General features: G+C 40.1%; 1 protein-coding gene across 2 annotated transcripts in view; it reads left to right on the plus strand.

Moving 5' to 3' along the window:
• CH1 (Pheophorbide a oxygenase family protein with Rieske 2Fe-2S domain-containing protein) overlaps positions 1–21,136 on the plus strand; it is a 277,391-nt gene that overhangs the window by 210,233 nt on the left and 46,022 nt on the right. The window lies entirely within an intron of this gene.

A 21,136-nucleotide genomic window follows, 5' to 3' on the forward strand; every position in this document is an offset into this window, starting at 1 on the left:
CTACTCCGCTGCACTATCTTTACTTCTCTGTTTCTCTGTACTCAATGCCCTTCAGCTGCAACTCCGATCACTAATTCTATCTCTCTTAGCAAACCCCGCTCTAGAGAATAGAATGACTGATCACTCTGGTGTATTCTCCAAGTGACCCTCAAGCCTCCTCTTATACTTTTCCTGTTGACATATCAATGACCGAGATTAAGTCCCTAATCAACGACTAAGATTAGATCTCACTTGATCCATGTCTTTTGGACCATTTTAACACAGTTTCATATTAATACACATTAATATTTTATTTTCCCTAAATTTAGACTTAAGGACTCCATTAAAAATATTAATTATTTTAATATCTCCTAAATTGTTTAGAATTTGCCTAAACCCTTTCTGGGTATTGGAGATCTCATGTGCCCCAGCCTCTGCACCAAATTTCGTGGCTAGAGCACATCCAATGCTACCCAAAATCAACACTTTAGGTCCCCCATACTGCCAAAATGGGTCCAAGGCCTTTGGCATATTTGTAGTGGAAATGGACAGCTTCAAAATTCAATCCTAGGGCACCAAAAACACAAAAAAATGGCATTAAACCCCCACTACACAAAAAATAACAGCCTCATTTAAAAATCAAATTTTTAGAAATTTAAATTAGATTATTTGCAATGAAAAATGGAAATAAGAGGGTGCATAAAAAAGTTAAATAATAAAAAATAAAAGCAAGCTTGCAATTCAAATATGGAAAAAGCCCTTGCATTGTTTCGTGGGCATGAAAATCATAGCAAATGACAAAAAGGAAGAAGGAAAACATTGGTAGGCAAAGGGACAAGCAATCATATTACTAAATGTATGGAAAAAATCATTAACATGGGGGTATTTAAAAACATACCTGTGAATGGAAGATGAGAAGTTGTCTGGTTGATTTGGCAAATGATCTTGAACCTTTGATCCACAAAAAAATCTTTGTTGGTGATGATAATGGTTGTTTGGCCCTCAATCCCTCCTTGAAAATCACCACAAGCTCTTCTCCTTACTTCTCCAACAACAAAAAAACCAAGAAACCCAAACCTATCTTTAAAACCTGCGACCACAGCCGCTTGGCGATTTTTTGGGTCATGGTGCATTTTTTCGGGAAAAAATAGTGATTTTTTTTAAAGAATCACAACCTTTTCAGAAGTGAAAAATCACGATTTTTTGTTGCCAAAAAATCGAGATTGAAAAAATCGCTGATTTCTTGAAAAATTGTAATTACTCACTTTTATATACACTAATTAAAAGAGCTCACTTTGTCCACACTTAATCATAGAACTCAAAAATAAAATTGCAAGTCCAAAAGTAGTGAGAGTAGAAACCACAGAGTAGATCAGTTCGCATGGAGAAATGTACTTAGCTTGTGTGGAATGTACATAAATTTATATGATGCTGGAAAAATAGGGTTATTTGAAGTCGACATAAATTTTGGGCTTACTTTGGGGCCAACTTGTTCAATTACGGTGGCAGAACAAAGTGGTCAGTGAGTACAAAAGAAAAGGGCAGTATAGTGGCATACCTCAGGATATCAGACAAATTCATTTGCCTCAAAAGTTGAGCCCATAATCACATAAGTTGTAGTGGTATGGAAGCATCCAAAATTGGTCTACAAAGAACTGAAATCATGTTGTATAAATATATATGCATTAGACCTGGGTGTGAATAAAGTTTGGAACTGGCCTACACTTTGTAAAAATAAATATATGCTGGTTTGACCCTTCTTTGCACTTAGTTTGGATTTTGGACTCATTTGATGATTGTTTACTGTGAAGAAAAGAGTGGTTGGCCCATCGTTGGTTTGTTGATGAGTTGATGGAAGATTTGTCTTATTTGAAATTTTGTGGGCCCACTTGCATAGACCTTAAGGTGGATAAAGTCCCACTTTGGGTTGTGCTGGAATGCATGTCATGACTTCTGCCCTTGATCTCATATGCTAGTTAAGGAGCAGCCCATAGGAAGGGCCCTTTGTGATGGTTTACGGGCTTGTGTATCCATTGGTATGATGATGTGAAGGAGCTATTGAAGCTTGTGCATCCACTTTTGAAGGACCCTAGAGGTTTGTTCATGGGTCAAAAGGACGCATGGTAGTTTTGGATCCCCACAATGTACCCATTGTTGGGGATGGTGTACCATTTGTGGATGGCCTCTTCACCCACTTTGGAGGACCCTTTGGAGCTGGCTGATTTCATGAAGAGTCCTCTTTTTGAGGCCGAGTATGCTCTTGTAGCCACCTTGGAGGCCACTCGGGGGATTGTGTACCCGTATTGGAGGTTGCTTAGGGGCTGATGATGACGAATTTGAACACTCATCGACAAAGTTATGCTATTGAAGGGCCTTTGGAGGTTGAATGCTTGACCAGCCCTTTGTTTGAGGAAAGGGATTAAGCTCTTATTTTTTTGTACATGTGCCATTGGAAGCCTCATTTTGTATTCTTTTAGATTAATTTTTTTGTAGAGGGGGCCCTTTTCCCCTCCTTAGGCTAATTTAGGAGATTTTAGTTTAAAAAAATAATATTTTATTGTGAAGGAAGTTGAGCACCTCTATAAATAAATGTTCACTTCCTCTCATTTTCTCATGGATTTTTGGGGGAGAAATTCCATAGCAATCTGAATTTTTTATGAATTTTCCTTGTAAATTTTTGATTTGGAAATTTCAAATTTCAAATGAAGCAAATTGTCTTGGAGAAGATATGTTTTGGATGGATGAACTTTCTTTGGATTGACGAAGTGATGCTTGGATGAATAGTGCTACTTTATTGTTAAAGCACCCTCTATTTTGCTATTATTGTTGAATTAGCATTTTTGATCCTTCTTAATAAATACTACATCTCTTATGAACTCTATCTTCTTCATATGCAAAATTTATCATCAAGTATCCATCAAGGAAACTAGATTGCATTCCTTGACCTTAAGTCTCCTAGTTTGGAAAGTCACTAGGGTTAGAATGAGAAGTTATCCTTCTCTTTTCCCCGCTTCATCCAAGGTCTTCAACCATTGACTCACTCCTTGTCTAACTCCATATGCCCAAATATTCATCAATATGCCAAGGCACTGATCCTCCATTCTCCATCACTTTATATATTTTTTAAATCATTAAAGTCAAAGTAGCATGTGGTTGGGAATCTTTTTGAGCATCTCCAAGACCTATCTGGGCCATTAGTTCTTTGACCTTGCTACTTCATTTCACCTGGAACCATACATTATTGAAGATTATTTTGGGGTGTTAATTAGCAATCTCCTTAGAGAGCCATTTGGTTTAGGAATCCCTTAGTCATCTAACCTCTAAGTCTTGTTGCAGAAGCCTCCCTCATGGGGATAATAGCTACCCACAAAACAACAGGGGAATTCACTATTGAGGAAACAATGGTGGTCGATCCCATTGTTGTCGAGGATCTAGTGCTGCTTGGCACCAGGTTGCTAGATTTTGCAATAACAACACCAATATCCCACACCCTTGTTGAAGATACCCCTTAGAGGGTTTGTTTAGTGTTTGAGAGTGTCTTTTTGATACTAGCTAAAGGGCGAGGTGAAGGATTTAGGCCTACATCTTCCCTTCCATGTGGCCATATGTCCCTTAAGGGATCGCTATAGCAACATTGTAGTAACTAAATGATACTTGCAAATTTGTTCTATGAAGTAGAAATTAAAGGCTAAAGCTAAGAAGAAAAAGCATAGAACAATTAGTTGAATATGAAAAGTATTTTGCAAAATGGTTTCTTTATTGATGGCATAAATGATCTCAGAATTCAACAAAACCTTCAAATGGGGAGAGGAATTAACAATATATAACTTTCTTTACTAATAGCTAATTTCCTCCATCTGGTAGAACTATAGAATATTATTTCTTGACATTTCATCCACAAGTTGGAGGCTAAGTCAACTTGCATGAAAAAACAAATTTTTACATAGGTTTTTCCCACTTAAGGGTTTGACTTGACTTCACAACTCAAGTAGTCCAACATTTCACTTGCGCATGGCTCAAAAGACTAAGAAATAAAGAATATTGGCCTCTCGAACACCAAGATTCCACTTGAAAGCCCCAATGTTCCACTCAACAACTAGATAGTAGTTTGACTTGGTCCTCTTAGAACTTGACTTGGTTGAAGATGGTCTTTCTTTGACTTGCATCGGCTATAAACTTATCCACAAACTAATCCCCTTGGTCTAGGTTGCTTCCAATGCCCACTTTGACCCAATGTTGCATGAAGCGCCCCTCCCCCCCCGGTTCCAAGCCCAGAAGCACGTCCCGTGCGGAAGCGTCTAGGAAGCTTCGGTGGAAGCGCACTTCCAAAATTTGGAAGAGCGCTTCCGCCTGTTTTGGACGCTTCCTGGAAATTTCGGAAGCTTTCCTCCGAAGCGCGCTTCGTATGGCGCTTCGGCAGTACAAAGCGTGGCGCTTTGGAGGGTGAAGCGTACGCTTCCTGTATCTTCCGGAAAAGCGTTTAGAAAATCGTTTTTTTTTTTCAATTTTTTTTTTAATTTTAGGTGACTTTTCTTGTTGGGGGTGGGTCCACCTTGGGTTAGGGTGAGGAATGAAGGCAAAAAAAAATATAAATATAGCAGATGCTCCCTCATGGTAATGTTAAATTCTCAAAGTAAAAGTGACATTCTCCTTTATTTTTCATTTTCATCCTTTTACTTAAATTTTTAACATTACCATGAAATGACTCAGGATGTTTGAGAGTGGTTTCAGCTTCATTGGACTTCATATGGAGAACATAAAATTTCATATCCTATTCAAAATTCAGCAGACTTAACAGTTTTTAGGAATTCAGGATCAATGGGATTGTCGCATTTCATTAGATTATATCAAGTATGAAGGTATGTGATTAGCATTTAATCAAGAGCACCAAGCCCTATATGTACCCTAGTGTTGGTGGTGTTAATTGTTGAACTCCTTTGTCACGCGGCACGCCCTGAGCAAAAAATTACCTTTTAATCAATTCAAAATCATCGATCAAGCATGTTAAGCTTTTTCTACCATATTTTAAGTCTTGAATTAGGTAGTTTGATCGAAACTGGGCAATATTGACTAATATCCCTAGACAATCGAGGTAGAGGCAAAGGCTAGACAAGAGGAGAAGAATCTAGATTCTAGATGGTTGATGAATCTAAATGGTTGATGCTCGAATAATTAATCATTAATGTACAATGGATGTTATATTTATTTTGATTTATGCAAAAATATGCATGTTTTCATGTCTTCTACAACTAATTTGGTATTTGGTATGTATGTTTTGAGTATAAATGCAAATATATATATATATAGCAGACGCTTCCGCAGACGCTTCTCTTCCTAGATTTTTGGAAAATGACGCTTCCGCGTCCACGCTTTGTCCCATCTTCATGAAACATTTCTTTGACCCTTCAAACGACTACCTTATCCATCCAATGGCTAGTTGACTTGACTTTTCATGAACAATAACTTGTTTTGCCACCTTTTATCATCATCTCCAATGCCTTGATGACTTGGCTAAGTGTTCCACCTATTTTGGGTACTATTTTCCTTGATGTCCCCTGTAATAAGCCCTATTGGCTCCCATAATCCACTGTGTTGCCACATCAACATGCCCAAATGGAGGATCTCTAATGCCCTTGAGGTTCTTGAAAATCTAAGATATGGGTTTTGTTCTTCTCTTCTTGCATGCTCCTCTAAAACCACAAGTCCTCAAGTAATCCCATCCAAGGCCCTCCAGTCATATTGAACATGAAAGGAGACATGGATGAACTCAAAGGGATCGGCCATGGTCTGACCAAACAAGAGGTCTAGGGCACCTAATACAAGGCCTCACATGGTTGTTACTAGGCTTTAACTTGTGACCTTGGGCTTACAATGGTGTGAAAAATGCTATAAAAATATATATGTACTCCTACTAACATAAGGGGTAACATGTTCCTTATGTCCCTTTATTCTATGGTGTTTGTAAGGTGGGGTGATGCATGATATATTATGTAGATTTTCTAAATACCACCTAGGGAGAAATACATTTGATGATGATAGTACCCTTGATTGATGTAATTTATCTAAATTTCAGTTAGAATTTTTTTTTTCTTTTGGGGGGGGGGTGGGGTTACTAGTTTCCTTGATGATCTCGTCTTTTCCTAGGGTCGGATAATGTAATTTGATGTAATGATCCCTTGGCAGAAGTGTGTCCTAGGTTGGGCTTTATGTTTTGTTGGTATAATGGTAGGGGGTTTTACTAGGTAAAACATCTTTTATTTACATGGTACAACACTTTGATGGAGTACACCCTACCTTTCTTTTCTTTTTTAAATCATGTTGAATCGATAACTCATTGGAGTAATTTGGGCGAGGCACAAGATCAAACCTAGTGGCTGCCACTATAACATCAAGAGTATATCCAACAGTCTGTAAGCCAAATATACCAGGAATTTACGACATAGCAAGAGTTGAGACTTGAGGGTGGGGGAGCCTACTCATTGAGCCTTATCTCAATGGGCCAAAGATGACCCCCCATGGGATTTGAAATTAGGTGGAGGGGGTAACATCCCATTGTGCCAACCACTCAGTTATCCCACGAAGAGACACCTTGTTACCCACCATTGTTAAGTTGTTTATGTATTTATTAAATTTAATATGCAATATATTTTTTATTATATTATATATAAAAATGTGCATTATAAAATTTTAATAATTTTATACAAGTTATATAATAAAAAAATTACACACACATACATATATATTCAAATTTAATAGTGAATTGTAAGTTGGGATGTAATATGAGTTGATTCCATGAAAGTCATAGCTATGTAAGATTGGTCTTGTCCCAAGACCCTAAGGAGCTTGCATGGATTCTTAGAACTTATAAGCCACTACAAGAAGTTTGTGAAAAATTATTGCTCCTGTAACTTCACTAACCAAAAAGAATGCCTTTGTCTAGAGCCCAACTATTGAAAATACCTTTTCAACTTTTAAAGAATTCCATGTGCACTACATTAATATTAATAGAGCTAGATTTTATTAAGACTTTTGTCTTCGAATGTGATGCCTCAAGCAGAGGTCTTGGAGCAGTATCAATGCAAGAAGGGTGCTTCTTTGTATTCCCTCATAAACAGTTAAGTGATCGCAATTTGGGAAAATCAACCTGTGAGAGAGATAATGGGCATCCTTCATGTAGTGGAGACTGGTTCCATATCTTATCGAGAGGTGTTTCTAGATCCATACTAATTATCACAATTTGAAGTATTTTGTAGAATAAAGGTTATCCTCACTAGAGTGTAGCATAAGTGGGCTATTAAAATGTTGGGGTATGATTATGAGATTATATATAAGAGGCATATAGAAAATGTGGTAATTGATGTCGTATTGGAGCAATTTGTGGAGGATGGATCCCTCTTTGCGTTATCCTTACCCATCCTAGGTTGGCTCGAGGAAGCCCATAGATAATGGTTGGAAAATGACTTTATAGTTCAACTCATCCAAAGGCTCCAGGAAGATCCTAACCCTACTAAAGGCTATACATGGCAACAATCTACATTGGCGGCGTATAAAGGGTGCATTCTTTTAGTAAAGACTTATGCCTTAAAACAAAAATTCCTAGAGGAGTTGCATTCCTCACCAATAGTGGCTCACTTTGGCTTTCATAAAACCTATGAAAGAGCTAAGCACTTGTTCTTCTAGGAGGGCATGAAAATAGACATCCAAGAATTTGTAGTGACTTGTCAGATATGCCAATGAAACAAGGGTGATACGGTGAAGATGCCAGGGGCATTGCAACCACTACCTATCCCAAAACATATATGGACTGACATATCTATGGATTTTATTGTGGGACTTTCAAAAGTGGGTAACAAATTAGTGATGATGGTGATAGTCAACCATTTGTCCACATATGTTCATTTTATTGCTTTATTGCATCCATTTATGCCCTCCTTAGTTACCCAAGTTTTCATGGATCAAATTTTTGAACTCCATGGCATTCTCACTTTCATTGTCTTAGGTTGAGACCCCACTTTCACTTGCATATTTTTCATGGGAGTTGTTTAAACTAGGGGTTACCTAGTTGAACATGAGTACAACATATCATCCTCAAATAGAAGGCCAAATAGAAGTGGTCAACGAGTGCTTAGAAACCTATTTGTGATGCTTTTCTTATGAAAATTCACACCAATAGGAACAATGGTTTCCCCTTGCAAAATGGTGGTACATTAACACTTGTCATGGAGTTGCCAAAATGACACCATATGAAGTTGTTTATGGCCAGAATATTTCTTTAATGTCCTCTTGTTCACTAGGAACCTCCAAGGTTCATGTAGTGGATAAGACGTTTCACACCAGAGAAGCCGTTCTTTGAAGACATAAGGACAATTTGGTTATAGCTCAAAAGAGAATGAAACAATAAGATGGCTACCATTATTTAGAGGGATCTTTCGCAGAAGGGGATCATCTGTTTCTTCACCATCAACCCTATAAACAAACATCATTCAAATCTAAAATCCACTAGAAGATAGCACCAAAATTATGATCACCCAGTGCTTTGGGAAAGCGACTTACAAGATAGCACTTTTAACTCACTCTAAAATTGATCTAGTCTTTCGTGTGTTTTGTTTGATGACAGTAGTGGGATTAATTTGCAAGGTGCAAACTAACTTACAAGAACATGATGAAGAAGGCTGCATTTGATCCATCCAAAAGTAGTTTGGACACCTGTTAGCATCAATTATGCAAGTGTATTGTCAAAGAAGTGTTGATCTAGTGGAAAGATATGCAACTAGAAGATGCCACATGGGATCTTGTTAAAATTGGCAACTACGGCCAAATTCCACTTTGGACAGCTCCTCTGAGGAATATAATTGAAGAATTGAATTCCTCTCTTTGACAGGACCAAATCGATCTAAAGATTGTCAAATTTGGATAAGTAGAAATGGGATTATGAATTTATTCTCACTCGAAAATTATTCAAGGTCGGCCTTATCTCAATGTCAGCTCAACAAAGCATCCTCCAACCTCTTTTGGCGCATTAAAAAAGGGTTGATTATGTCTAGGACAACTGAGCTTCTGGAGGATGATGAAGGGCATTGTTTTTAGGTCTCTCTTCTACAACAAGGGTCGAGATTCTTTTATTAGGCAGGCCGTAGATCTCAATGAAAATTCTGGGCTGTATTCATCATCCAAGTGCAAGCATCTTCTCTGTTTTGGGGATGCAGGTCAAGGAGCATGTACAGTGAAATAGCAGGAGTCATTTGAGTTTGTTTAGGGTTGTATTACCTCTGTAATGCAAGTCATAGAGGGCCGAGTTAATTGGAGGAGATATGGGCAGTGTGGGTGCCTATTGGAGCTGCATAGTAACACAGATAAGGGTCGTAGACTTTCCTGTAGTGACAGTATGTGTACAACCCTCATTTGAGGAGGCCGAAAGGTGTATCACCTTATTTTGGCTAGGTCGCAGTCAAGGGAATATATATCGAAGTGTTGAGACTAGTCTTGAAGCATAACGTTGGGGTTTGCAACAGTGTGTGAGGTTGTTGTAAAGCCCTAACCACAGGACGAGAGGCCTGATTCTAGATCATCTTCTAAAGTCAGGAAAAGGGCAGTGTATTGTTTTCTCCGTTGAGCCACAACTAAAATAATGTATCAGGTGAAACATGATGAACTGAATAAAGCCTAATGAGATCAAGATACCTCTTCAGTATGTCATCACCTTATGAAGGGTCCAATCGGAAAGTCACTTTGAAGTATTGTACTCTCTCTCTCTGCTGAACATTTCATATTAATAATAAGAAGATTTGATCAAGGGTTTTTCCCATCTTGGGGTTTTTTCCTGGCTTGAGCCATATTTTTGTGTTCTGTCGTCTTGGTTTGTCTTCTGCACTTACATTTAATGCTCTTTCAGTAGTTACTATTAGATGATGATGATGATGGTAAATGTGATGATAAGATAATGGGCTAATGATCTCATGATGTAACTAACCTAAGCAAAGAACATGTTAAGCCAAAATTTAACATGCTATCAGAGCTAGGAGAAGCCAAGCCCAAGCAAGAATTTGACTGATCAGTCATACACTTTCAGATGACAGAATCCCTGAGGCTCGTATGGTACAGTCTTGAGGCAATGAATCCAACGCACATCATGTGAGAGACTCGACTCTGAAATTGTCAGGTTCAACCTCTAGTCTCTGCAATTTATCAGAAGGAATTAGCGAATAATACTTTAGTAGTTTGATTTCCTTTTCTAAGGTCTGGATTGATTCGATCTCTAAAGCAACAAAGGTTTGAATTACAGAAGTTTTTTTGGAAAAGACTGAGCTATTAAGGAAGGTTCATTGTTTTGAAACCTCCCAGGACATGTGAAGAGAGTAATTCTCTGTTTCAGCCCCAGTCTGCTCATATTTCGCTTGATTTGAATTACAGACCTGTGATGCTTCCTTTAGTGAATGACTCTGAGAAAAATCGTGACCCTAAGGAGTTCTTGAAGATTTGATGAGAGGTTATCTTGAAAGGGTTCTTGACTTATTTTTATATGGTCTTAGGGATTTGTTGGGACCTCCTTTACAGGTGTAAGGGTTTCAATCTTTATCTTTGGAGTTCCTCAAAGACCTGCAGAAGCAATGAAAATAATTCAGAGATCTACATCCTCCTTGCAACTTCAGACCATCAATTCTGGAAATTGTCAGTGTTGACCAATGAAGAATTTGATCTGAAGCATTCGGTTCCTCTAAAATCGCATGGAAGATCTAGAACTGATTAAAGCCTGTTTCGAGATATAATTTCTGGGTTAATTTATGTTAAATAGAAAACTTCTCAGTTTCACTTTTTCTATTCATTTCTAAAGGAATTGATTTTTTTATACATCAATATGCTTGTGATTCCTGAGCCTATCCCTGAATTGCATCAAGAAGTTACATACTTTCTTTGCAGCCTGTCGAAGTTTTGTTAAAAGGCCAATGAAGGGTATTTATTAATTCAGCAAATTCAAAATTTCCATGATCCAATATTCCTTTGTACTGTTCATTTGTTGAGTGCAAAAATTAATGGCAGATCTAAAATTAATGGCAGATCTCCTCTTAAGGCATGAATCCAGAGGCAGTTTCTGAATAATCTAAGGATAAATTTGCACTGGTAGCACAAGAATTCGATCTCCATGAAATCGAACTATTACAAACCTTTTCCAGATTTTATTGACTCGGTTCAGAGATGAATTTTTTGGTACACTATTTTGACAAGGTTGCTGTCAAGGACTATCTAGAGTGTGTTGAATAAAAGCAGCAGTGAATAAGTTTCCAAAACTTATATTTTGGCATTTATAGCATTGTCAAGTCTTGTCTGATCCTGTTTGAAAGAGAAGAAATTGAATATTTGGTTCTAACGAATTTGAAAAGTCCATTTAAGAATCTTGTTCTGAAGCATTTCTCTTTGTGAGTTAAAATACTACCAGAGGTAGAGGCACATAGTAGTAGCATATATCCTCAAGGCATCAATTGATCTACATATGTAAACAGGGCATCTGCATATCAAGGAAGTCATCTACAGGTAGAAGCATTATTGTGAGTACTGGAAATGGGGAAGGTGTTCAATAGAGATATTGATGGTTTGGAGCAGCGGAGAAGCCACTGAAAACCGACAATCGACATTGCTTAATAATAGCAGCAACAATCTTCTCTAGTGAGCAAAAGGGCCAAATATGGGTATCTCTCTCTCCTTGACATACCATCACCCAAAGTGTGAATCCTATTGAGGAAGATGATCAATCTGAAATTGGTCTCAAGCTGCCCTATGATCTCATTAGATGATAGCCTGAGGGACTGTCCATTTGCAACAGATCATGCACTACAATGAAAGGTTGAGATCAACAGGCTGCTTCCTCGTAGGAACTTAATAAGATTATAGTTCAAGCTGAAAAATGTGTGAAGGCTTCATCAATTAGCATTTCTTTAACGACCAAGGAAACATAAAATATGTTACATTTCATTCAGACAAAATATATTACTGTTACAGAATATGGTTTAATATACTTCACTATGCCTCTATTACAGTATTAGCCTCAATATGCCACGATTTTCTTGGAAGATGAAGAAATCCTTGGTCAATTTCATCTCTCTCAGCATACTGCTATTATGTTATGTTGTTCCGGATACCAATCTCGCTATTATTTGGGATACTTGTTTACATCTATGTTGCATGAGGACCTAGCCTTGTCAATCATTCTTTTAATATCAATTATAAGGTTCTATTGATATACTGCTGGTGAGATCTGTCAGTTGAACAAGCAGAGGATGTAAGGGATTTCACCTGTGTATTAAGGTTTGGTATGATAATGTATCATCTCAAATATGACAAAAAGTTAGATGTCCATCTGAAGCAGAATTCAGAGGGAACTATATGGATGACTTGGCACTTGGATCCAAGGAACAATGACAGAAATGCTAGCAAGTTGTAGACAACTCGCTATTTAGAAGAAGTCATGAACACGGGTGTAGCCATTAATTTATGATTGCCAATGGTCTGATGTACTGTGCTGGAAATTGAACTCTCAGGCATAAGCCCAGATCTTGAAAGAGAGCTTTGAAGACTCCCTAATTTCTTACCTCAAGAAGATAGGACCATGATAGGATCCTCTAATTTATTACTGATGTTTATATATATAAGGATGAAGCTCTTTTGAAGCTGCCTTCGGACTTTGAGACTAATCATTACATACTGAGTCTCCATAGGAGTTGTTTGTTGGACCTTCCCAGCAGTATAACAAAGAGCACTGCCAAAAATCATGGCATGATTAAGTGTACTAATAAATTATCTACAAAGTGGATGGATCCAATGATGAGCAGGTTGCCAGATAGATGGTTTGCACTTTGGAAAGACATGCTTAGGCTTGTGGTCTCCCTGAGTAAGAGGGAGTAAGATCAGTTCAATATTTTCTTCATCAAGAAATGCAAGAAGCAAAGGATTTCTCTGCTGTAAATCAATATGTTTGTTGTGTGTACTAAAGATCCAATACTGTCACCAAGATCTAGTCTTGATTTTTCAGAAAGCAGTCAGGCACTATTCAAGTTTTTTTTGGTTAAGATTGAACATTGAACTCTGGGAGCTCCTAGGGGGCTTGGGGTACTTATTGAGCTATGAGCGACCATAGGGTGAGTGGTTCACCTTCCCCTAGTGGTGCGTTGTGTACAGGGTGAGTGGTTCACCTTCCCCTAGTGGTGCGTTGTGTACAGGGTGAATGGTTCACCTTCCTCTGTGATACCCCATGGTGGTTGACATGTGTGTAGGGTGAGTGGTTCACCTTCCCCTACCGTTGATGACATATGCATAGGATGAGTGGTTCACTTTCTCCTTTATGAGCAGGGTGAGTGGTTCACCTTCTCTTGTAGATACCCCAGCGACAGATGCATATAGGCATCTGTGGACATGTCAGTGGGACGTGGTTCATCCTTTCCCCACATGTAGGATGCTCATTCCCTACAATTATTGGTTGACATGTCGGTGGGGCGTGGTTCATCCTTTCCCCACATGTAGGATCCTTCCTATGATTGATTGTTGTGCCTTGTGTTTGTAGGATGTGGGTCATCCTTTCCCTATGTGTGATTATGATGTGCGATTGTAGGACAAGGTTCATCCTTTCCCTATGTGTGATTGTAGGATGTGGTTCATCCTCTCCCTATGTGTGAATGTGATGTGTGATTGTAGGATGTGGTTCGTCCTTTCCCTACGTGTGGTTGTGAGCAAGATGTGATACATTCTTTCCCTGCTATTGATTCAGTATCATCCTACCCATGTAGTCTAGGACACATGCGAAGTACCTCTCATCTGGCCAATGAGTTGGGAAAAGTGGTTAGGGACCATAGCAATACCGATAGACGCATCAGGTACTGCTTTACTCCCTATGACTAGGATGCATGGTGTTGAACCACTTGATCTGGGATCAAGTCCGATGGTTATATAGACTGAGTTTTTTCTCAATAGAGAGTAACAAGGTCCTGTGACTCACTCTCGATCGATTCTTCTTTATTATTCATTTCAGTGTTTAGCAGAGCAAAGCAGAGCAGATATTGTTGGAAAAAGTAACTATGTTCGATCTTCAATAATGTACTTGAGTCATTATGTAATGTACTTGTTAGAAGAATAAAGAAAAGAATTTTTATTAATATTGTCGTGACTTATTAAAGCATGGGTTTCATGCTTAGGTCACCATGTTTTAGGTCAAAGTCCCCATTGAGGACTTCTAGGATTTATTCTAAGTCTATAGAATTATTGTACATTTAAAGAGACCCTTCTTGGGCTTTTGAATCATGTAAAAAGGTTAAATATTGAGTCAAGTATGAATTGCGTAATCTCCACACCATGTTAGCCTTAGAGAAGATCAAGTCGACCTAAGGACCCATTCGACCCCACAAGAAGCCTACAAAAGGAAGGATTTCGAATTCATTTGAAGCATCACTTCTCATTCTTTCTCTACTGGGCAGAAGTGCGAAAATCTGTTTGCTGGGCATAAGTGCGAAGTAGGAAGCCAAGAAAAGTCTGTTGCCGGGAAGCCAAAGTGAATGTGTAGAAATTTCTCATTTCCCACCCTGGTTTTCAGTTTCTCCTTATTTTTCCTATATAGTTAAATTCCCTTTCCCATAACCATACATTTAACAAGCTGGAAAAAATAAATTTGCTGAAAACACAAATTCTGGAAATTTTACAGAATGCTGGAAATTGCAGAAATAAAAATCAGCAGTAATAAACAGCCATTAAAACACATTTAAACACTGAGATTTTTGGTCAACTTGACCCTGGAAAAACCCCCTACAACTCTTAGGGAAAACCAGTTTGAGAGCTCTTCTTTATTTCTGAAAATTGCCTTTTTACAGTGAGAAATATTCAGCAAAAAATCAACAAGCAAATTTACAACTTATTTCTTTTCCCATGCCTCACAGCAAACTAGAAATTACAACAAACAGGACAACAATAAATGTTGTATGGCCTCCTCGATTTTCGTGCCCACTTTCAGCATTAAATGTTGTTGTACGGCCAGCATTAAATGCGCTTTACGGACTGCAATAAATGCGCTGTACTGCCCTCGTTTTGCGTGCAGAAAAATCAGCAAACTGCTTCTCGATTTTTGTGCAAACCACTCCTCGAAAATCGTGCCAAAATCTGCCTTTCACTGTGTGCTGAATCAGCTGTACAAATCTGCTCAACTGTTGCCTTGGAATGTGTGCCAAGCTGCTGTCTCTTTCTCCTCCCTGCTAAGAAATCTCTCTTGCTCTCTTGCTCTCTTTCTCCCAACCTGCTCATGAAAGAATGAATGACCTTTTCCTCCTTTAATCTAACCCCAAGTGACTTTTGGGTGATCCCTAAATCCAATGGCTGAAATAGATTGAGATCTAAGGCTGAGATTAAATGCTCATTTAAATCTCACTTTTTATTTTTTAATTCACCTCACTTTAATAAAGAACCACTTAGTCATTTATTTCCAAAGTCACTTTTCCTTTCTAATTTTTCATTGACTTTATAAAAGTCACTTTAAAATTAGACTTAGTAACTTTATCACTTAAAGTCACCTTTAAATTAGATTTAACTTTATAAAATTATAAAGTCACTTTAGGAGAAAAATTAAATTCTTTTGGACACTTTTCCCTAGGCCAAAGATCAAGGCCTAAGGGAACCACCTGTCCTCCGGTACCAAATTTCAACACTCCCTCTTACCGAGGAAGGTGTTCCTCAGCACACCCATCTTGTCTCTGAAGTAGACATGCTTGCCCCGTGGTAAGGCTTTGGTAAGAATATCTGCAACCTGCTCATCGGTGGAAATATACTCAAGCTTCACAGCTCCCTTCTGAACATAGTCTCTGATGAAATGATATATGATCCCGATATGCTTTGACCTGTCATGAAATACTGGATTCTCCGTGAGTTTAATGCAACTCTGATTATCATAGTAAATCACTGAAGGTCTCAACGGCTGACCAAATAAGCCAAACAACATCTTGCGAAGCCAGATAGCCTCACAACTAGCTAGACTGGCTGCCATATACTCTGCTTCCGCTGAACTCAGTGCTACTGACTGCTGCTTCCGGCTGAACCATGACACTACTGCTAAACCCAACCCAAAACAGCACCCTGAAGTGCTCTTCCTATCAGAAGCACAACCTGCCCAATCAGAATCAGTGTATCCTGCCAATCTCACTCCATCTCCCTGCCTGTAGTCCAGACCATAATCCACTGTCCCCTGCAAGTACCGCAAAATGTGTTTTGCAGCCACCCAGTGAACCTTCCTAGGCTCACACATAAACTGACTCATCGTGTTGACTGCAAAACAGATATCTGGTCTAGTGTTGACCAAATACATCAAGGAACCAATCAGCTGCCTGTACAATGTGGGATCCACCAACTCGGAATCCGAAGCATGAAGCTTCTTCCAGTTGGTGATCATCGGTGTCGACATGGGTCTACAATCCTCCATGTGGAATCTGCTAAGGATGTCCACAATATACTTCCCCTGCCCCAGGAAGAAATGCCCCTCCTCCTGCCACACCTCCAAGCCCAAAAAGTAATGCATCAAGTCGATGTCCTTCATCTCAAACTCCGTCGCAAGATCTCTTTTGCAGTGCTCTATGAGTCTCTCTGCACCTGTAATGACCAAGTCATCCACATACAACACCAGAATGAGAGGCTTCTCACCAATCACAATAAAGTAAAGGTTCGGATCTGCCTCACTCTTTGTGAAACCCATCCCCTGCAAGTATGTATCTATCCTGGAGTACCAAGCTCTGGAAGCTTGCTTTAGGCCATAAAGGGCCTTCTTCAGTCTGCACACATGGGACTCCTTCCCATGTACCTCAAAGCCCTGTGGCTGCTCAATGTACACCTCCTCTTGTATGAAGCCATTGAGAAATGCGGTCTTCATATCCATCTGGTAGATCTTCCAACCCATCTCTGCTGCTATCGATATAATGGAGCGGATCGAAGTATATCGAGCCACGGGAGCGAAGGTCTCCTCATAATCAACTCTCTCTACCTAGGAGAACCCTCTAGCCACAAACCTTGCTTTGAATTTCTCAATGCTGCCATCTGCAGCATGCTTTACCTTGTAAAGCCATCTGGAAGTAACCACGGATTTTCCCTCAGGCCTCGGCACCACCTCCCAAACATCATTCTTCATGATAGAAGAATACTCCTCCTGCATGGCCTCTCTCCAGACCTGCTGGCTAGCTGCCTCCTCATAGCTAGAAGGCTTAGAGTCAAGGATGCTGGTAACCATCGCCATATAGCTACAAAACCTCTCAGGTGGTCTACTCTCTCTGACCGGCCTCTTCGGCTCAGCAACAGATGTGGCATCTCTCAAGGTGTCCTGAAGCCACTTGGGCTTTCTCTTCCCTGAGCATGCTTCTCCCATAGGAGAATGAAACTCCTCCTCCTAATCATCATCAGTAGCCTGAACTCCTGACTATCTGTCTGCTGTCCTCCTGCCTGCACCTGAACCTGTAGAAGTTGAGGTACTGTGTGAACTGTCCATCAGTGGACTCCCTAGTGAACTGCTCTGCATGCTGCCCGGAGCACCACCCCTCTGGCTCGGTGAGCCACTGCTCACTGACGGACCTGACATCCTCATAGATGTACCTCCTGATCCTCCTGATCCCTGCCCATTGGATCCTTGCGACTGACTCAACTGCTGTTGAGGGTCTCGCTGATCCAGATACTCTAACTCTCGTGACCTCCTAAAGGCCCTGTCCTCCTCGAACTTCACATCCCATCTAACAACAACTCTCCTCTGTGCAGGAATGTAAATCCAAAAGGCCTTTGAGGTCTCACTGTAGCCCACAAAGATACCCTTCTCTGCGGTGGGCTCTAGTTTGGTCCTCTTCTCCTTGGGTATATAGGAGTATGTAATGCATCCAAAGATATGAAGATGACCAATATCAGGCTTCTTCCCAAAGAAAGCCTCCTCCGGAGTCATGTGCCACAAGGCACGATGCAGACTCCTGTTCTGCAAGTAAACAGCTGTGTTGCAGGCCTCTGCCCACAAGAATAATGGCAACCCCTGATCATGTAACATGGCTTTGGCAGCCCCTATGATGGATATGTTCTTCCTCTTTGCAACCCCGTTCTGCTGGGGGTTGTAAGGAACAGTGAACTCCCTCCTAATACCTGCCTTCGCACAATAGTTAACAAACTCTCCAAGGGTGTACTCTCCTCCATTGTCCGACCTCAGGGACTTGATCTTTCGACCTGTCTGTGTCTCCACAAGAGCTCTAAACTCTTGAAACCGCTTGAAGACCTCACTCTTGGTCTTCAAGAAATAAATCCAGGTCCTCCTGGAGTGATCATCAATGAATAAAACATAGTACTCATATCCACTCAAGGAAACATGAGACATCCGACCGCTCACATCAGAATGAATCAAATCAAGTATCCTAGTCGCTCTGCTGTCACTGCTGGGAAAAGGGGATTTGGAAAACTTGCCCATCGCACAACCTCTGCAAGTATCAAAGTGATCAGTACTGAAATCTGGCACACCTGTAGTGATCTCCTGCAATGTCCTCAAGGCTCCATGATACATATGTCTCATCCTACAGTGCCAAATCTCACACAGCTCAGAACTGCTAGCTCTGCTGTCGGTACTACTGCTCAATGCCAAAAGGGGCTGGAATGCAAACTTGTACACCTTTGCATGGCGTACACCTATCACTCTAGCTGAATCAGCTGGAGTGCCCCTGGGATACATCAACACCTGTCCTCCCCTGAACAGTACCTCATATCCTCTGTCCTCCAAAGCTGAGACGGATATGAGGTTCTTCCTCATCCTTGGCACATAAAGAACATCTGACACTTTCAAGGGAGGTTTGGACTCCCTCTGAAATGTCAGTGTCCCCACCCCGACTGCTCTAACAACTCTGTCATCACCGAGTACTACCTCAATATCAGTGCCACTCTCTGAAAGCTCTGAGAAGTACTTACAGACTCCTGTCATATGACGTGAAGCCCCACTGTCCACATACTAGATACCTGAAGATGCTCTGCTAATCGAGGGAAAAGCATGCTCCCTCTGAACCTGTGTGGCAGGTGATCCTGCACTAGAGGACTCACACATAATGAACGCAAACTCCCAGTCAAAACGACCAGCAAAGTCCTCAATCTCTGCTGAAGCTGCCACGTCCTGGTTCTTCCCCTTCTTCTTCTTCTTCTCCGGACACACAACTGCATAGTGTCTCATCTTTTGACAATTCTAACACTTCACCTTGGAATAGTCCTTCTGTGTGTTCCCCTGTTTACCTTTACCTTTGCCTTTGCCCCCACCACTGCTTGTGGAAGCCTGCTTCTTCCCTTTGCCTTTCTTGCCTCCTGCCACTAGTGCTACATCCTCATCCTGCTCAACTGGCTCGGCTGCCCCATGTTGACCTTTCCTGATCTCTGTCTGAATGCAATCATCCCAAAACCTCTCCCATGTGGGAAGGGTCTCATGTGCACAAACCCCATCAACAAAGTTCAACCATGAACGGGGGAGGCCATTCACTGCAATCCGCACCAACTCAGTGGGTGGAATGGCCTCTCCAATCGCTGCCAACTCATCTCTCACATTAGTAATCTTTGTGAGATATCCAGCCGCACTATCATTACCCATCTTAATGTTCTTCAGCTTCTCCTTCAGACCATCTTTTGGTTCTCATTGGTACTCTGGTAGAGATTGGACAATGTTGTCCACATCTCATGGGCATTGCTCTTTCCTCTCACATGAGGAATGCAATGGTCTTTGATTCCATCTAGAATCAGCCTCTTACCCTTGTTGTTCTTTTTATTATAAACTGTCAACTAAGTAGCATCAGTAGGCATAACAACAGGGTTCTGTGTGGTATGCACCATGATATCCCAGACTTCTGCCTCCTCAAAGATACTCTGCATTCTCTTCTTCCAAACGTTGTAATTTGTATGCCCATCCAGCCTATCCTCCACCCTCAATCCCAATGACATCCTGCTCTCCTAAAACTGAAAAATAGCACTGCTGTAGTAAAGATAAAACTGTTGTTTATGAAAAAATCAGCTTGCTGAAATTTTTTGAGTGAAAAATCAGCAGCTGTAATTTTTCTTTTTAATGTCCCAAACTACCCTTCAGCACTCAAGCTCTGATACCATGTAGAAATTTCTCATTTCCCACCCCGGTTTTCAGTTTCTCCTTATTTCTCCCATATAGTTAAATGCCCTTTCCCATAACCATACATTTAACAAGCTGGAAAAAATAAATTTGCTGAAAACACAAATTCTGGAAACTTTACAGAATGCTGGAAATTGCAGAAATAAAAAATCAGCAGTAATAAACAGCCATTAAAACACATTTAAACACTGAGATTTTTGGTCAACTTGACCCTGGAAAAACCCCCTACAACTCTTGGGGAAAACCAGTTTGAGAGCTCTTCTTTATTTCTGAAAATCGCCTTTTTACAGTGAGAAATATTCAGCAAAAAATCAGCAAGCAAGTTTACAACTTATCTCTTTTCCCATGTCTCACAGCAAACTAGAAATTACAGCAAACAGGACAGCAATAAATGCTGTACGGCCTCCTCGATTTTCGTGCCCACTTTCAGCATTAAATGCTGCTGTACGACCAACATTAAATGCGTTGTACAGACTGCAATAAATGCGTTGTACGACCCTCGTTTTGCGTGCAGAAAAATCAGCAAACTGCTCTATTTTTGTGCAAACCACTCCTCGAAAATTGTGCCAAAATCTGCCTTTCACTGTGTGCTGAATCAGCTGTACAAATCTGCTCAACTACTGCCTTGGAATGTGTGCTAAGCTGCTGTCTCCTCCTCCCTGCTCAAAAATCTCTCTTGCTCCCTTGTTCTCCTTCTCCCAATCTGCTCATGAAAGAATGAATGACCTTTTCCTCCTTTAATCTAACCCCAAGTGACTTTTGGGTGATCCAAGTGACTTTTGGGTGATTCCTAAATCCAATGGCTGAAATAGATTGAGATCTAAGGCTGAGATTAAATGCTCATTTAAATCTCACTTTTTATTTTTTAATTCACCCCACTTTAATAAAGACCCACTTAGTCATTTATTTCCAAAGTCACTTTTCCTTTCTAATTTTTCATTGACTTTATAAAAGTCACTTTAAAATTAGACTTAGTAACTTTATCACTTAAAGTCACCTTTAAATTAGATTTAACTTTATAAAATT

The sequence above is a fragment of the Pinus tabuliformis genome, chromosome Q, assembly GCF_031772625.1.
Source record: "Pinus tabuliformis cultivar Carrire ecotype Pingquan chromosome Q, CPIR1, whole genome shotgun sequence".
Lineage (NCBI taxonomy): Eukaryota > Viridiplantae > Streptophyta > Pinopsida > Pinales > Pinaceae > Pinus > Pinus tabuliformis.